Source organism: Syngnathus typhle, linkage group LG6 (assembly GCF_033458585.1).
Source record: "Syngnathus typhle isolate RoL2023-S1 ecotype Sweden linkage group LG6, RoL_Styp_1.0, whole genome shotgun sequence".
Lineage (NCBI taxonomy): Eukaryota > Metazoa > Chordata > Actinopteri > Syngnathiformes > Syngnathidae > Syngnathus > Syngnathus typhle.
In genome coordinates, this window is record NC_083743.1 from 30,114 (window position 1) to 48,035 (window position 17,922).

The window sequence follows — 17,922 nt, forward strand, 5'->3', positions numbered from 1 at the left end:
TGGTGATAAATCACAATACTGAAACATGAGTACAGAATGCCAATTAGGTATTTGTCATGTTCTGAGGGTTTTAAAGAGTGTGACAATTGCCCCAGCTAAGGCAATGAATTCTAGGACTTGTGATAAAAGTCAAGATGTTCATTTTAAGACTCCAAATTATCTATAGATGTGAAATATTTTGGGACTTTATGGCCTGTGATCAGATGGTGGCCGGACTAAAGTGCACGCCGCTTCTGACACCCTCAAGAACTATCGAAAACTATCAAATAAAATTTTTAATAAATATTTAAATAAATATTTATGTTGGAATAGCATACAATGAAGACGTTCTGAAAAGTTCACGTGGCCGCATGTAATTTATCTCCGGTATGTTAGCATGGGTACAACTGTCTTACTAGTGCCACGGTGTGTCACACTGACACGTTATGACAAGTTCATAAAGTATTTTTGTATTGCGAGGGCTGAAAGAAAACAGTCTGACAGCAAAGTGCAACCCACTCAACTGCGTGCGAGAACAGCTTCCTAATGTGAGAATGTTCCGATCTTGTGCGTCAAGGTTACGCTTGAGGTCTGCGACTCGTACAAATTGAACATTTTACTGGACAAATTTACTTTTCATGGCCGAGTGGAGGCGAGCTGAATTTTTAATATCATCTGGCATCAATAGGCTGAGACACGTACACAGAAGTGGTGATAATCACAATAGAGACACTGCTTAACATAATCGTACACTGATCCAAAACCGAGAATGAGAACAGTATGGACAGACTGATGAGGGCGGAAATATTGGCGTTATCTACCATGAGCAAAAATGATGCCGCAAAATTAGAACATTTGCAGCTCATCAACAAATCTCATTTTAGTAAGCATCTGTGTTTTGTAAAAAAGTGCCTTTTGCTTTTTTGTGATCCCACCACAGGAAACTACAGAAAGGTCTGCTAGCTTAATGCTAATACACAATGCAAAATGCAATGGAGGCCTAGCAAATAGCAACGTTTCAGTGCTTATAACTGTAAGCCAACAGAATTTGAACACAAATAATAACAGAACATGTCGACAAAGGTTAAAAAAAATTTAAAAGTACAACTTTTAACAGACCGTTCAGACTTTAATGAAGTTGCTGTAAAAGGCTAGCTACAAGCTAGGCTAGTCATTTACTTTCCGCCTTGAAAATACCATCTGTGTCCATGTATGCTGCTTTCTATGCTCCCTTATGTACGTGAGGCACCATGGCAGTGTGCAATCTATTTTCTAGTATTGATTGGCTCTTACATTAAATGTAATGGCTCATCAGCACAATGACAAACTAGCGGGTAAAGACTGGCTGCCATGGCAACAGATATCACGCAATCAGACCCAGCTATAGGAAGTTATTCCTCGATCACTGAACTATGCTCATCTCTAACAGAATAATCGCAGCTGCGGTGTAATGTCACGCAAGTTGCGTTACATTGTCAAAAGCAAATTGGTGGCATTCCAAGCCATCTGTGAAATTAGACGTTAATCATAGCCGATTATCCCAACACCACCACCGCCCCCTCCGAAAAAGTGAGTGAGGTCTGTCCTGCCTTCTTGCAAATCCTTTATTACGTTAATGTGTTATTGATTTGCCGTTGTGCAAAGCTAGCCTCGCTTGTAACATAATAATGAGTCAGACACTGCGGCAGGGAGACCATTTATCTGTGTCAACAAAGAGCAAAGGGAAATTACATGTCTATGCCATCTTTAGGAGTACGCCGCTTTGACTGCTGTTAAGAAATGTGTGCCAACTTGAGACAACAGCATCAGTGCACCTTTGAATGCAACCAGAGATGGGGAAGTCGGATATAGCCCAGTGACAACAGTCTGTAAACAATAAAACACTTAAAAATAGCTCAGTCATTAAACAGAACATAGTACCGTATTTTCCGCACTAAAAGGCGCACCTAAAAACCTCCAATTTTCTCCAAAGCCGACAGTGCGTCTTATAATCCTATATCCTATAATCTATAAGCCTTATACATGGACCAATATTGAGCCACGCAGGCCAAATGTATCTTATATATCAGGGGTCACCAAACTACGGCCCGCGGGCCGGATACGGCCCACGGGACCGTTTACTCCGGCCCGCCAACCCTGAACAAATTGTATTAAACTTTTTTTTTTTGGTCATTTTGCCTGCAATGACTGCGTTTCCCCAGTAGATGGGGAAGCGCTCGCCTGCGCATTTACTACCGGAAGGCGTGCCAGAAAGCTCGGTGCACACTCACAAGTGCGTGTACGGACATGGCGCACTCGCGCTCTATTTGTATCAGTCCCGAATTTAGAGTGTGGGCTGTGACGACAGCATTCTTGTAATTCGCGCGCTGAGCTTTCAGATGCAGTTTCAGCCACATTAACGTCAACATCTACCCGTCACAGATCGAGGTAAACGGACCAACACCTCGGATCTCGCCTAAGAATTGCCCCAACAAATTTTACTCTACTATGACGCACTATCAAACTTCAACAAAAAAGACAGCGGTGTCTACAAGCCTACTGGAACCTACAAAAGGATTATAAGAAAGGAACACAAGAACTTTAAGAGACTGCTCATATGTGTCAGAGAGGTTCTGCTCTGACAACTGAGCTGAACTTTTATCTGTTAAGACTGTGCATGGCACAACAGAAAGTTAATGTTCCATGGCTTTTTTTTCTATGAAGAACCCAGAGAGAGTTATTTAGTTATTATTTATTTCCTGTTTTTTCTGTGAAGAACTCAGAGAGGGTTATTTATTTGAGGCGACAATGTCCGTTGGGTGCAGACAGACAATATAACATTTCAGCTGCGTGTGGACCAAGGCGGAAGTAATCTGGGGAGAGGACGCTGGCGCTGCTTGTTCGCCGCTTCTCCACCAGAATTAGTTTAGTTTTAGTGTTTTTATTTATTTATTTTTTAGCCATTATTAAGTTTAGTTTTTAGCTTCTAGTTTTAGTGTGCAGTGCGCCTGGACCGCGGCGAACCTCCACAGAGCCGGCTACCTACTACGGCGCGCCCACCCCACCACTCCCCGCCAAGGCATCCTGGCTAGGCTAGCCAATGGCTAACACTCAAGTTCAGTGTTCTCCAACCGGCACTATATTAACTTACTCCATCCCCCGCTTGCTGGAGCTGAGTAATCACACCATTCCAGGGTGTGTCTCAGTCATCAAACAACTTGGACTTCTCCGCAGACCACGTTACATCCACAGAAGCACCCGTCGTAACTTTGTTTTCTCCCAACCCGTCCATAACAGTGTACCATCCATCTGCTCCTCCTGCGCCCGACACCCCGTCGCAAGTAAAACACGTCATCAGATACCTGGCGCACTTGGATCTTATCTTAGCAACCACGCGGGGCTGCAGTACTCCAGGTGGCCTGGAAAACATGGTGCGGACTCTACTCCTACACGGAGCGGACTCCGACACAAGACGGACACCGGGTCGCCGGGAAAACACGGAGTGTTAATTTCTCCAGTACGGAACGGACACCAACACGGAGTGGATCTTACTCCAACCCAGAGTGGATTGCACTGCATGCGGCACAGAAAACGTGGAGTGGATTTCTCTCTACTTCGCCCCCTACCTAAACACAGCCCCACAGCCACAATCAAAATGGATCTCCTCAACATCCAAGCACTCACCCGTAAATCATCATTTATTCACGACCTCATCCTGGACAAAGGCCTAGACATAATGTGCCTGACTGAGACCTGGCAACCACCTGATGTCTATCAATCCCTCAATGAAGCCTGTCCCTCTGGTTATAGATACATAACTAAACCTCGCAGCATTGGCCGTGGCGGTGGCCTGGCTGTACTCCACCGTCTTGATCTAAAGCTGTCCCCCCTCCCTCTACCTGATCACTCCTCATTCGAATCCCTTGCATTCAAATGTAAACCTCCATATCCCATCACAGTTTTACTTATTTACCGCCCTCCTAAACCAAACTCCTCTTTCATTCCAGAACTACACGATCTACTCACTACCCTCTGTACCTCCACTTCCTCTAATCTAATCATACTGGGTGATGTTAACATCCACGTCGACACCCCCTCCAGCCCCCCTGCCTCTGACCTGTTGCAACTATTGGACTGTTTACACCTCACCCAATATGTAAATGTCCCCACACATGACAAAGGGCATACACTTGACCTTGTCATCTCCTCATCGGCAATAAGCAACCTGCAAGTTCTCGAGGTCGGTGTGTCTGACCACAAACTTATTCAAATGGAACTTCCTTTCCCACGCCCCCACTCCAAACCCAAGCGGCAAATCTCATTCAGAAATTTCAAAAACATCAATCAAGACACTATAGCACAGGACCTCCAGTTTCTCTCCTCCTCCTCTGCAACCTTTACATCAGTCAGCAAGGCAGTGGACCATTACAATAACTCTTTGGCCAAACTTCTAAGTATCCATGCCCCCCAAAAAACCAAAACAGTCACTTTTTCACACTCAGCCCCCTGGTACACCAGTGAGCTGCGTCTGTTGAAGTCAACTGGGCGCATCCTGGAGCGTCGTCTTAAAGCCTCAGGACTGACCGTGCACAAACAGGCCTACAAAGAACACCAGAAGGCCTACTCAAAAGCCCTTGGGACTGCACGTGCCCAGTTCTATTCCAATATCATAAACAATACCCCTGGAAACTCAAAACAACTCTTTTCAACCATCAACCACTTTCTCAAACCACCTCACACCACTCCAACAGAATCCTCAGAGGTAGTGTGCAATAACTTTATGACCTTTTTTACCGCTAAGGTTAACAACATCCGCACCCAGCTCCTCTCCTCTTCTGGCCCCACCACTTCACCTCCTCCCCCCCTTCCTTCCACCCGGGACAGTCCAGCCTCTCCGCTGCTTCTCTCCTATCTTGCAGTCGGAGGTAGAGGACATCATCAAAAAGATGAAACCCTCCACATGTGCCCTGGACCCTTTCCCCACAGCCCTCATTAAACAACAAACCTCAGCCATTAGTCCCCTTATAACCAATGTCATCAACCTCTCACTCCAGTCTGGCTCTGTACCCCCTGCACTGAAGACTGCCATTATTAACCCCCTGCTCAAAAAACCCTCGCTTGACCCGGACAACCTTGCCAACTACAGACCAATATCTAAACTCCCGTTCCTCTCCAAGGTTCTGGAAAAAGTGGTAGCTGCCCAACTTCACACTCACCTTACCCGCAATAACATCGCTGAGAAATTTCAATCCGGGTTCCGCTCTGGCCACAGCACTGAAACAGCACTTGTTAGGGTCACCAACGACCTTCTCATGGCTGCCGATGCAGGCTCCCCGTCACTTCTCATCCTGTTGGATCTGTCCGCTGCATTTGACACTGTCCACCACAATATCCTCCTTAACCAGCTTCACTCCACTGGATTCTCTGGCACTGCTCTAACCTGGCTTCAGTCCTACCTCTCAAACCGGACCGAGTACGTTTCCCTGGGGGGGAAAAAATCCGACACTCACACTGTCACCTCCGGTGTCCCCCAGGGATCTGTACTCGGTCCTACCCTCTTCACTCTCTACATACTACCCCTCGGCAATATAATCAGGAAGTTCGGCATCTCATTTCATTGCTATGCGGACGACACCCAGCTATACCTCAAACTTGACCCCCCGCCCTCCATAACCCAGCCTTCTCCATCTCCCTCATCCATCCTCTCCCTGTGTCTGGAGGAGATAAAGGCGTGGATGAATCTCAGCTTCCTGCAAGTTAACAGTGACAAAACCCAAGCCATGTTAATTGGCACTCCCCATCAGATCCATACCTGCCCAATAACAAGCATCTTATTCGCCGGTCTCACTATTCCCCTCTCAGCCACTGTCACCAACCTGGGTGTGAAACTGGACCCTCAACTCAACCTTGAGTCACACATAAAACACATCTGCAAAACCTCCTTCTTCCACCTCAGAAATATCTCCAAACTCCGCCCCACACTTACCCTGACGGATGCTGAGAAACTTGTCCACGCCTTTGTCTCCTCAAGGATAGACTATTGTAACGCACTCCTCATCGGGATCCCTAGCAAGAGCCTCCAGAGGCTTCAGTACATTCAAAACAGCGCTGCTAGGATCCTGATGGGGGTGCGGAAAAGCAATCACATCACACCCATCCTCCGTTCTCTGCACTGGCTCCCCATCAAATTCCGAATTGATTATAAGATCGCCCTCCTCACTCACCATTGTATCCTTGGACATGCTCCCCCATACCTCAAAGAACTCCTTGCCCCAAAACCTGCCACCCGAAGCCTCCGCTCATCCAATTCACACCTTCTCCACGTTCCTAAAACCAAGCTGCGCACCATGGGCGACCGAGCCTTCTGCTATACAGCCCCTACACTGTGGAACTCCCTCCCCGACCACCTAAGAGCACCCCAATCCACTGACTCTTTCAAAACTGGACTTAAAACTCACCTTTTTACCTTAGCATTTCCGTAACTTTTCTCATATCTTGGTTGTCGTCCAGTTGTTCTAAACTTGTCCTTGTTTTGTTTTCTTGTTTTTTATCTGCCATGTAGCACTTTGAGATTCCCCCAAATGTAAAGTGCGTTATAAATATAATTTATTATTATTATTATTATTATTTAGTTATTATTTATTTCATTAATAGTGTTATTATTTGTTTCCTGACTTTTTTTCTGTAAAGAGCCTGGAAAGGGTTATTAAATAACCGTTATTTGGTTATGTGTGGCTTTCTGGAAAACAATAAATTTTTTACGCTCCCCTACGATCGTCACACTTTTTCTGTTACAAACTGACACCGGCCCCCCATCAGAGAAGGGAAAGGTTATGTGGCCCTCAAAAGAAAAAGTTTGGGGACCCCTGTTATAGACAGTTAGATGAGAACCTCCCGAGGCAGGACACGTACGACATGCACTTTCATGACCAAAAAAAAAAAAAAGGGCTGAAAGGAAGAACATAAAAAATGGTGCAGTCGGTTTTCAACAACACGGCTGCAACCTAATCCCGGTGATACTGTGCAACAGAGCTGCAAAAATTAGACCAAAAAAAAAAAAGACTAGACCGCAATCAGCTCTTCGCCTACCTGTCATTACTCTCTTCAGTGATGGATGAAGAGTGTAAGCGGCTTGTGTAGAACATATGCTGTAGGCACTCACATTTGAACTCAGAGTGAGCTGGCGAAGGTACCGCCAAATGCGACTACACCGTAAGTGGATGGCACTTAATTGCTGGTTCATTCAAAATATATATGGTTGTTTGTTATCAAATGTTTCATATTCATAATTGCAAGCAAAAACTCTTTTTATTTGTATATTTGATTCTATAGAAGTTGCAGTAGGATATTTCAACCCTGAAACATTTAATAGCAGCAGTCCTACAAATTCATTTTTTATTATTTAATACTACCCTTGAGAGACTAACAAGAAAACTGCTCCTCGAAATTTAAAAAAAAAAAAAAAAAAATTGCTGCTCACACCAAGCCATTCACTGAAACGCTCAAAGATTTTTCAAGCCCTTTTTTTTTTTTTAGACAAGTACAATTGGCTTTTATTTCTACTTAGCATTTTTAGATGTCTTTAAAGAAAGGAGATAATGTTCCTCCTTGATGGTTTTTCCTTCTTCAATAAAGCGGTCTATGAACGCAAAGTGGTGAGACATCCCTGAGCATCATTAGGATGCCGGCTTCATCATGCAAGTCTCATTGTTGGCGTAACCTTGGACCGAATGACTCCGCTTGCATGAGCACACTCAACATGATAAGTATAGCTGCTTTTCTATGGGCGTCTGCTTCTGGTAATTCCAAAAAAAAAAAAAAAAAAAACATATATTTTGCTGAGGTTATTCCACGCCGGGCTGCCTCTGGTTCATTGCTCACCTTTAGAGCCGCCTTCAGTACAGCTCCGATAATATATGGAGCACTTAAGTGTGGAACAATTATTGGAGCAAACTGATGGTAAATCTCATTTCTGGAGGAGGTTGAAATATACAGCTCTGCTTACTTCCACCTCTCATTGTGTGCAGAAGCACGCAAAACTATCAAGACCGCTTTGTCAATACACAAAAGGTGTCAGGCGTCAGGGACGAACAAAACAAATCGATAGAATATGTGGCAACAGATATTTAAGTGAACAAAGAGAGACAGATACGGACGCCACGGAGGTGTGTTTGTCGCTTTCGCAAACTTTGCTGCAGTGCGTGATGCTAATTAACCTGAAGGTGATCAGTGAAGACCTCAGACAGGAAATGTCACACAAACCCAGAGAGGCTCGGCTTGTAATAACCATGTTGCCTTGGGATTATTTTTGCCACCCAGCACGTTTGTGAGTCAGAGTTCTGTTGACGATTTACTGCATGTATGGTATGATCAATGATTTATTTGTATTTTATCTTTGTTATTGTATGCAGGGGTGTCAAACTCATTTTTTGTTGCCGGCCACACTGTCGTTATGGTTTCCTTTATGGGTCCATTAATGACATTATTGCATACACACAGAATTTTCTAAGTTATTTTCAAAGTGGGGTTTTAAAAAATGTTGCAATATCTCACTGGTATGAAAAGGGCAGACAATTTACAATATACAAAAAGGCAAAAAAGCCTTGACTTTGACATCTTTTCACTAAGATATGCTTTTTTTTTCTTTTTTTAACTTGACTGTATTTATTACAATAATTTCAATTCATTTCAACGTGGAAAAGTAGTTTGATAATACGAGGTACCACTTTACATTGCCAAGTTTGACTTCTTTATCATGCAAATTGAGGAGTATCGACATCGAGGCAAACTAACATATTTCATCCCGCATAATGTAGGCCGAGCGTGGGCGGGTTTCCAGTACGGCAACTGAAATAGTTTTGCATTATTTTCAGGAATAGAGGTTCTTCAAAAATGGTGTGCATAACTATTCACAACTTCAGCATGTCACGTACACACCTCGGTAAAAGTGAGATTGACGTACATGTCCATCTCTCAAGGTCGCCTGTGATGCTAATGTAAATAAGGTAACTACACGTTGTTGAGGCTGACGATGTTCCACCATCTCCCTAAACATGAGCTTGATGAAGTTGTTGGATCGTGGTCCAACTTCGCCACCCACAACACACAATCACACACGCATGGACGCACACACAGCCAATTACGCTTCTGTGAGAATTAAAAAAAAAAATAATAATCTCTCATCAGCCAACGTATTTGCTTTATTACTTTGACCTTTCAGTCATCCAACATCAGTCATTTCTGGTATATGTGGCTCAGACGTGCTTATCTGAATGGACAACAAGGGAGAGATCTTTTCCTCCTTGCTCCAGTAATCACTTTGCTACTAATCAATTAACCTTAAAAAGAAAATCGTACGTCGGGATTACTATGCTGATAAATATTCATCCTGACATTTGCAACGGAGGAAATATTTTCTCTAACATCGTGAAGGTATATCAAAAGTAGCAGCCCTGCCACCTGCAGTTTCTCTGTCAAAATACCACAAGCAAGCACACAAATAGCCACATGGGGACGGGCGGCGCCATAAAACTCCACTCGAGGGGACCCAAAAATTGAATTTACTGCAAGTGAAATTGGATAACGTACTAGCAGTTGTGCCATAAACGCCATAAATCCATACAAAGCAGCGCCCAATATGACGCCTGAGAATATGTAGTCCTTTGAATCATGTGCGCTACCAACAACAAAGTGTTTTAATATGAAATGCGTCTTCAATGTTAGATGTACTAGTTTCGTCGGCCAAAAGTGATTGAGGGCGTCGGTTAAGCGTCTTCTGAATCAAAATACAATCCTAACATACTTTGCTCTTTTCGTCATACTTGAGAAAGAGCAAAATAGCACCACCTGCTGGAACTAGTGGGGCTCTGCACTTACTCCCAAAGCAGAATTTCTCTCAGGAAATTGATAGTATTCTATCCATCTAATTTCCTGATAAAGGTCACGGATGAGCTGGCATCAATCCAACACGGGTGAGTAACGACACCAAATTTTTGTTCTGGTACGATCCCGGTCTAATTTGGATGTATCGATACTCGTCGAGGCTGCCGATACTCATACTTAAATTGAAGGAAAAAATATATATATTTGGTAGTTGTGACAAACATTTAAAATCGATGTGAATTTTCCTCCATTAGTGACTAAAAGCAAACAAGAAAAAAAGTACTAAGGGAAAACAATTTGAAGCATCGGTGCTGTGATGTTCCATGAATATTGATCAACACGTGTGGCCAGCACTTGAGAACGTAGCAAACAAATTGCTGACATTGTAAAGTACATGCAAAATATGATCATGCTGCCCTCATAATCAAATACAAACATTAACATAATGTGACATATTGAATTCTTAGGCAACATTTCTGCCCGTATCAGCATTCTAAGACGCTTGCCACCCTTTTCTTAAACCAAATCAGCCGAACTGATATACTAATAAGTTAACATAATTAATACACAAAACAGGTGTCCCACACATCCCGAAAGCAAATAATTGCAGATTTTAAACAGATTTGCTGCCCTTCCCGCTGAGCCACTTCACTTTCATTAACTTCAATACCAATTAAAAGTGCCTCCACGTACATTATACCATTAGCCTAATAGCATAATTCCCAAGTCATTTTCAATTTACTGCTACCCAATTAATATAAAATTCTAATGCACTCGCTAAAATTTGTGTTTTCCCTTGTTTTATTCAATGCTGAAACATGACTTGAGTAACCAAGCTATTACGCTAGTGATGAGCTCATACATCAGAGGACCAAATTAGAACACCGAGGCGTGATTCCAATCTTGGAAAAAGCGAGTGACTAAATGATATGGACAGAGGAGGGTTGTCATGGTGATCAATTCTAGCTTATTAATCAAAAATTGGCTTATTATCCAGTCAATGAAACACTGTTTTTTGCTTCCAAATACAATTTAAGAGGCACTTTGTCATATGTGCAGCAAAGCCTTTGTGATCCTCCAAGGCTGCGTCACACTGCTTCCACTTAAAACTGCCAACAGATTAACTTCTTCCCTGCAAATTGATTTTGTTGAACTACTATCTGACTGAAGAGCACCGGCCAGATTGCTTAACGGCATTTATTCATTGCGGGATCGACGCACAAAGTACTCGAGCAAGCCTTTTCCAGACTTTTTTTTTTTCTTAAGAAGGCTATGAAATGATGCCTCCCATGAACGTCTTGTTGTTTCAACATCCTACTGCCTAGAGTCCTAATTAGGCAGCATTCATGTTTTGCTATTTGTAGACACGGGAGTCATAAACAGATACGTTATGCACAGACCCACCTCGTAGTAAATACCGAGAGAGGGCACCATGAGCGTTGCATGCCTCGTGCAAAAAAGGATTCACATCACAGACAGGTAATATGTAAAAGCTCTGTTTGGTCATTGTTGCTGATGGGAAATCAAATGTACGATTTTGTATTCTTATTTCTGAGCGCCCTACTAAAATGTCAACTAGAATTGATTGCATGGTAGGCCACATTAAATGCTCTTTCGATCCATATATGGCCCCCAAACCGTATGTTGACCATCATCTCAAGGTGGCGGTAAGCTAAATTGGTCCACAAGGGAGAGCCGATTAGATAGATAGATAGAGGGAGCGCAAGATGAGCTTCTACTAATTGGGCTGCAGCAAGTAGGACGAAGATGAATGACCAAGTTTAAGGAGTAAAAGAGCATTTAAATAATCAGCATACCGCAGCAATAAAACAATCAAAAGTATCTTACCTTTTTCTCTGTTCCTTTGCTTTTTCCTCTCCCCCAAAAGAAGACAACTGTTCCTCCTTGAGAGATGGGCACCTCAAAGCCCGAGTGTCGTGCACTTGTTCTTCATTCTCGTTCAAAAGTCAAGATCCAAATATGCACACAGGTCCTTGCTCATCATCCTCGAAGAGGAGCAGTCGCTAGAAAGCCGAGGAAGAGTTGCATGTTGGCTCACCATCGCAGTGTAATCACATCGCCGGGGGTCCACATCATCAATTGGGCTCATTTGAACACGCGCACCGGTCATGCTGCGTATCCCGTATCCCGCTGTGGAGAAACAAAAGAGACATTCCAAAAGACATTGAGCCTTTTTTTCTCCTTCACACTCCAAACTGATGAACGCTCCGAACCTCCCTTTACATGTTAAGTAGTTGTGTGTGTGCGCGCCTGTGTGTGTAGTCCCGTCAGCTCGACTGCATCCACTGCAGTCCGCTAAAAGGACGCAGAGCAGACTGAGCAGAAGCGCAGGAGGCGAGCGCCTTCTCCTTCTCTTTGCGCGCGCGCACACGCACGCACAAACGAGATTACTGGTGTGTGTGTGTGTGTGTCTCTCTCAACGCATCTGATCAGGTGTAAAAAGCAATCGGTTTCGTTAACGTGTATAATCCTACATAAATCCGATGATCTGTTCTTCTTCAAACGTGTGGATTCGTATATAACATAAAAGGTGCGTGTTAAGTGTCCATATGGACCAAAAATAAAATAAAAACTCCAGAGTTGATGTTTTACTTTATGGACAAATGAAAACATTTCCAAAAAGTTGCAAGGTAACAAATAACAATGGAGGAAGGCAAATTTGACCCGAACTAAGGGTAGGAACAAAATTGAGACTGTGGATTGTAATATATCGTGGACAAAAACTGGTATTGTTAAAATAAGTAGAAATGAGCGAGTACTGATATCTTATTTTTTAGGTATTGGGTACTCGTGGAGGCTGCCGATACCGATTATTTCCTTGTTTCGGAATCAATGGGCAAAGCGATTACCTGAATGTTGAAGCTACTCCGCACAGTTCAAGACGGCTGCTTGGCACCAAGATGCCACCAGATGGCACTGTGACAAAAGCGTATTTGAGAAAAGGCTTTGGACTAAGCATAAAATCAGTGAAACTGCATTTTTGTCGATAATAAAGCAAGCCTCCTCTCACCCCACCAAAATGAATTCCTGACCCCAATATGCATTGATTCACCACTGTACATAAAGTCACAAACACTTTTAACAGCAGCACCATCTGCTGGATCTTTGAGAGCATTACATCACCTACATTGCATAGTTGCCTCGAGTCTATTGTATTGGAAATCAATACATTTGACATTATAGACCATCATACATTGACTACTACATCCACTATTTCTCTTGAGCTGAAATATGAGCAGGGTTTGCCAGCCTCACTAGAAAAAAATAAAACATTCATTTCTGTTTTTCTCCCCTCCAGTGAGTCTCGGAGATGTACGAGTATCATTTACACAGCAGCAGAGTGGCACTCCTCACCCCCCCCTCCACCTGACAGAAGTGAAAAATACATCATAACCTCCAGAGAGGAGCTACTACTGACCTTCAATTAACACACAACCTCGACTTTGCACTTTGTACACCTGTCAACATTTGGGTGGGAAGGAATGCAAGTTCACAAAGGTCACACCACTGCAGCCCACTCGCATGTTGGCAAGATGGAAGAGAAATCCATTGAGGGATGTTTTCTTCCAAAGCACATCATGGATGAATCTTTTTCCTTTTTTATTGTTGTTCTGCATTGCTCTGCTCCTGAATCACAGCTACTCTATTCCACAGAGCTCATCCACCGTGGAGAAATAGCCAAGACCCTATTTACAGGCTCAGCAGCACTGAATAAAAGAAATATCATGCAATCAGCACAAATGCACACAACAATTTGTGCCGTATCGCCAATTTAATTTGCGCACCTTGTGTTAAGTCATTTATAAACTATTAATGGTGCAGAAAGGGTTTTAAGAGGGACTCCATCGTGCACTATTATATGAGGGCGGAATTAAAATTGGATTGTAATAGGATATTTGTGTCCCTCCTACTAATGCGGGTAGAGAGTTAATAATTTTGCATTGGCACTTCGCGTGGGATCAAATGAGCCGCTAGATAGGCTTTCTTTTTTTAAGTGGCATAATCACATGAGCATACTCAGGACAGAGAACACGCGGAGAGAAAATCCATCACAGATGCACATTAAGTGCTTTGGCAGGTAGCAGTTTGCCAAGCTTCCTTTCAATGCTATATAAAAGGTGGCAGACTTACTATTAGGCGCTAGTTGGCTTCTCTTAAGAAAGATCCACATTCAGCATGAAGGACAATATGCAAGATTTGTTTGACTTCCTTTTAGATGACTTCCGTCTCGGTGCCACTTTCTTTCCTCGGTTCGTTTGTTGCGTTCAGGTGCATGCGCAATTGTAATATCCAAATATTTGTTATTAAGACAAATTGATTGCCATAAATAAAACACTATGCCAGGGGTCACCAAACTACGGCCCGCGGGCCGGATACGGCCCACAGGACCGTTTAATCCGGCCCGCCAACCCTGAACAAATTGTTATTAAACTTTTTTTTTTTTTGCTCATTTTGCCTGCAATGACTGCGTTTGCCCAGTAGATGGGGAAGCGCTCGCCTGCGCATTTACTACCGGAAGCCGTGTCAGAAAGCTCGGTGCACACTCACAAGTGCGTGTACGTACGGACATGGCGCACTCGCGCTCTATTTGTATCAGTCCCGAATTTAGAGCGTGGGCTGTGACGACAGCATTCTTGTAATTTGCGCGCTGAGCTTTCAGGTGCAGTTTTGCGCTAAAGCCACCCACAAACCTTCCCCTGGAATCCTTCCATTAAAATGAGTGGCCCGAAGAAAAGAAGTGAGTGCCGAATGTTAAAAAAGAGTGGCCAATTTGGCTCGACGTACGCGACGTGACGTTCAGCCACATGAACGTCAACATCTACCCGTCAAAGATCGAGGTAAACGGACCAACACCTCGGATCTCGCCTAAGAATTGCCACAACAAATTTTACTCCAGACTATGACGCACTAGCAAACTTTAACAAAAAAGACAGCGGTGTCTACAAGCCTACTGGAACCTACAAAAGGATTATAAGGAAGGAACACAAGAACTTTAAGAGACTGCTCATATGTGTCAGAGAGGTTCTGCTCTGACAACTGAGCTGAACTTTTATCTGTTAAGATTGTGCATGGCACAACAGAAAGTTAATGTTCCATGGTTTTCTTTCTATGAAGAACCCAGAGAGAGTTATTTAGTTATTATTTATTTCCTGTTTTTTCTGTGAAGAACTCAGAGAGGGTTATTTAGTTATTATTTATTTCATTAATACGTAGTGTTATTATTTGTTTCCTGACTTTTTTTCTGTATAGAACCTGGAAAGGGTTATTAAATAACCGTTATTTGGTTATGTGTGGCTTTCTGGAAAACAATAAAAAAATTTAAGCTCCCCTACGATCGTCACACTTTTTCTGTTACAAACTGACACCGGCCCGCCATCAGAGAAGGGAAAGGTTATGTGGCCCTCACAGGAAAAAGTTTGGGGACCCCTGCACTATGCAATCTGCAGACGCGGTTGGCAATGTTTCCGCGTCAAATGTTTCCTCCTCACGAAAGCACCTTATATAATTAAGTCTTCTGGCTTGAACACACATTAACCGTTAGGTGGCGCAACTGCTCTTAAAAAAATAGTTCAAAGCAAAATCATATTCAAAATTTGGTTGTTTTATTTTTAGAGTGCAAAAAAAAGCTACACGCGTTTTAGTGGAGGGCTATTTTTAGAACAAGAAGCGGACCTTTTTAAAAGCGCTCCCACGCGCACCATGCTGGTAACCCCTCGTTTCCAGGCTGCTGGGATCCCCAATGCACAAAAATGACAAATTACAAGTCAACTTCTGACGCGATTGGGAAACGGAAGATTGATCTAACATGGAGTTCATCCAAGCAACAGTTTTCTAACCAGTTGCCATTTCCCTATGTCACTGTTGCATCTACTGCCCCCAAGTGGGAGAAATATGCAAGGGAATGTCAAGGCATATTGTCACGGTCATTTTTCCAGAGTGGGAGTAATGCTCTGCACCGTGTTGCATTGCAGTTTAACACCTCACATTTGATGTTCCATTTTGAGGTCGTGCTCAAAGTCTGCGCGTATGTGACGTTAATGGAGCGTGGGGAAAGTCGGAAGTGTAGCAGAAGGTCGAACGTGAAGAAGCGGTCAAGCCTGGTACACGCCGTTCCCATGAGAAGCAATCAGCAGCTGGAAAGAAATTGTGAAAATGTGCTCAATAAATGTTGCATTTACGCTTTTTTCAAGAGATGACTCCTAGGCAGTTACTTGTCAGATAAAACCTCGCTCATCGAAGGCATAGATGGATAACAACGTGTGGATTTTTTAGGCTTAATTCATATTCCACAAATGCAATATTAATCAAAATAGTGTGTTTAGAGTGGCGGGGCCTCATACATATTATTGCAAAACAAAAATCTCAAAGCACCAAGATGTAATTTGGTGGTGTTTGCATATAATAAAAAGAAAAAGAAGAAAAATCTCAAAGCACCAATATTGGTGCTAAATATTCTGTTCACGTTTAATAAAAGCTTGAAAACACAGAGTTAGTTTTCCTTGTAAGAAATAGAAGATTAAATCAAATCAATGCAATGTGCGCCGACAAGGTCTACTAACACAGTTGCTGTTGTCACACTACACCAAACACTAAACATAAGGCACTTTGGGATCACAAATAATTGTTTAGTTACATGCATGCCGCTTTAGCATGTCTAGGGACAAAGGCATTACTATCCGATCACGGACTGATTCTGTTAAATGTCCATTACAAGCACTTAAACGGTTTAAGCTCAGTGACTCACTCCCAAAGTGTGGCACAAGTATAAGCTCTCTCAAGTGGTAGGCAAATTAATCAATTAAATACTAATTGATTTTATTTAACATTCATGAGAAATACATTTAATTTGAATCATTACTTTCTTAAAAAAAAAAAATCAGATATTTAAATGCATAATGTCGCAGTGGCAAAGCAATTACCGTAATTTTCGGACTATAAGTTGCAAGTTTTTTCATAGTTTGGGTGGGGGGGCGACTTATACTCAGGAGCGACTTATATACATATATATGTTTTTTTTCTCTTTTTTGGGCATTTTATGGCTGGTGCGACTTGTACTCCGGTGCGACTTATAGTCCGAAAATTACGGTAGAGGCCCAAGTATTTTATTTTTCTTTATTTGAGGGTTTGCGTAAAACTTTCGAGGACTTCCGTTTTAGCTGACACAAAATGAACTGTGTTGGCACCTCAGCGCGTTGACAAGGCTGATTCGGCCGCTCGGGAATTGCAAATCAAGCTGCCAATGCCTAAATGTCAATACAAAAGGACGCATCTCACAATGCTGAACACATTGGCATGAATGGTCAGGCCCCGTCCCTTGCTGCCATATTGATTGACTGGCGCTGGCAATATCCACCGAGTGGGAATAAACAACACTGCCGAATCAGAACAGGAATTTCCCTCATTTGCATTATAAGCGGTGATGTATTGACAGGCTATGATGTCCTCAAATAACCTTCACGAAAATGCTTCACACTAGATTTATGAAACAAAAGAGTCAAAAGATGATTCTATATCGCTGCAGTATTTATTATGCACAGTTTGAATATTAACACTGATACGAGAGGGTTCAGAAAAGTTTTGTGAAAGTTTCTCGATACATTAAATGATCGATGGAATGCAGTTGGTGCTTGAAAGTGAAGCGGGTCAGAATGTGACGCAGCGTATTAATCACATTACGGTCTTGGTTTGCGTCCAAATGCACAGCAAAGCAGCACAGATGGCCAATGATGATGTCCCAGTGTTTACGGATGATTGCTGACCATATAGACACATGCACGCGCACACACACGATGGATGTAACACACAAGCGTCACAAATCTTGACAGAATCTTGTGTTTCTTTTAGACAGCGCTTCAACGTACTAAATATTCATTAGTAATCAATCAAGGAAGCAGGTGAAGAATTTTGCACCTTAGATTCATCACCATGCTGCCCGAATGATTTTTTTTTTAATGGTGTATGGCAAGACTCATTACAAAAACAAATCTCAAGTTAGAGGATTTTCTTTTAAATGGAGAAAAGAAACTCTTTTGGGGATCAATTCAGTTGACTCATCCGACT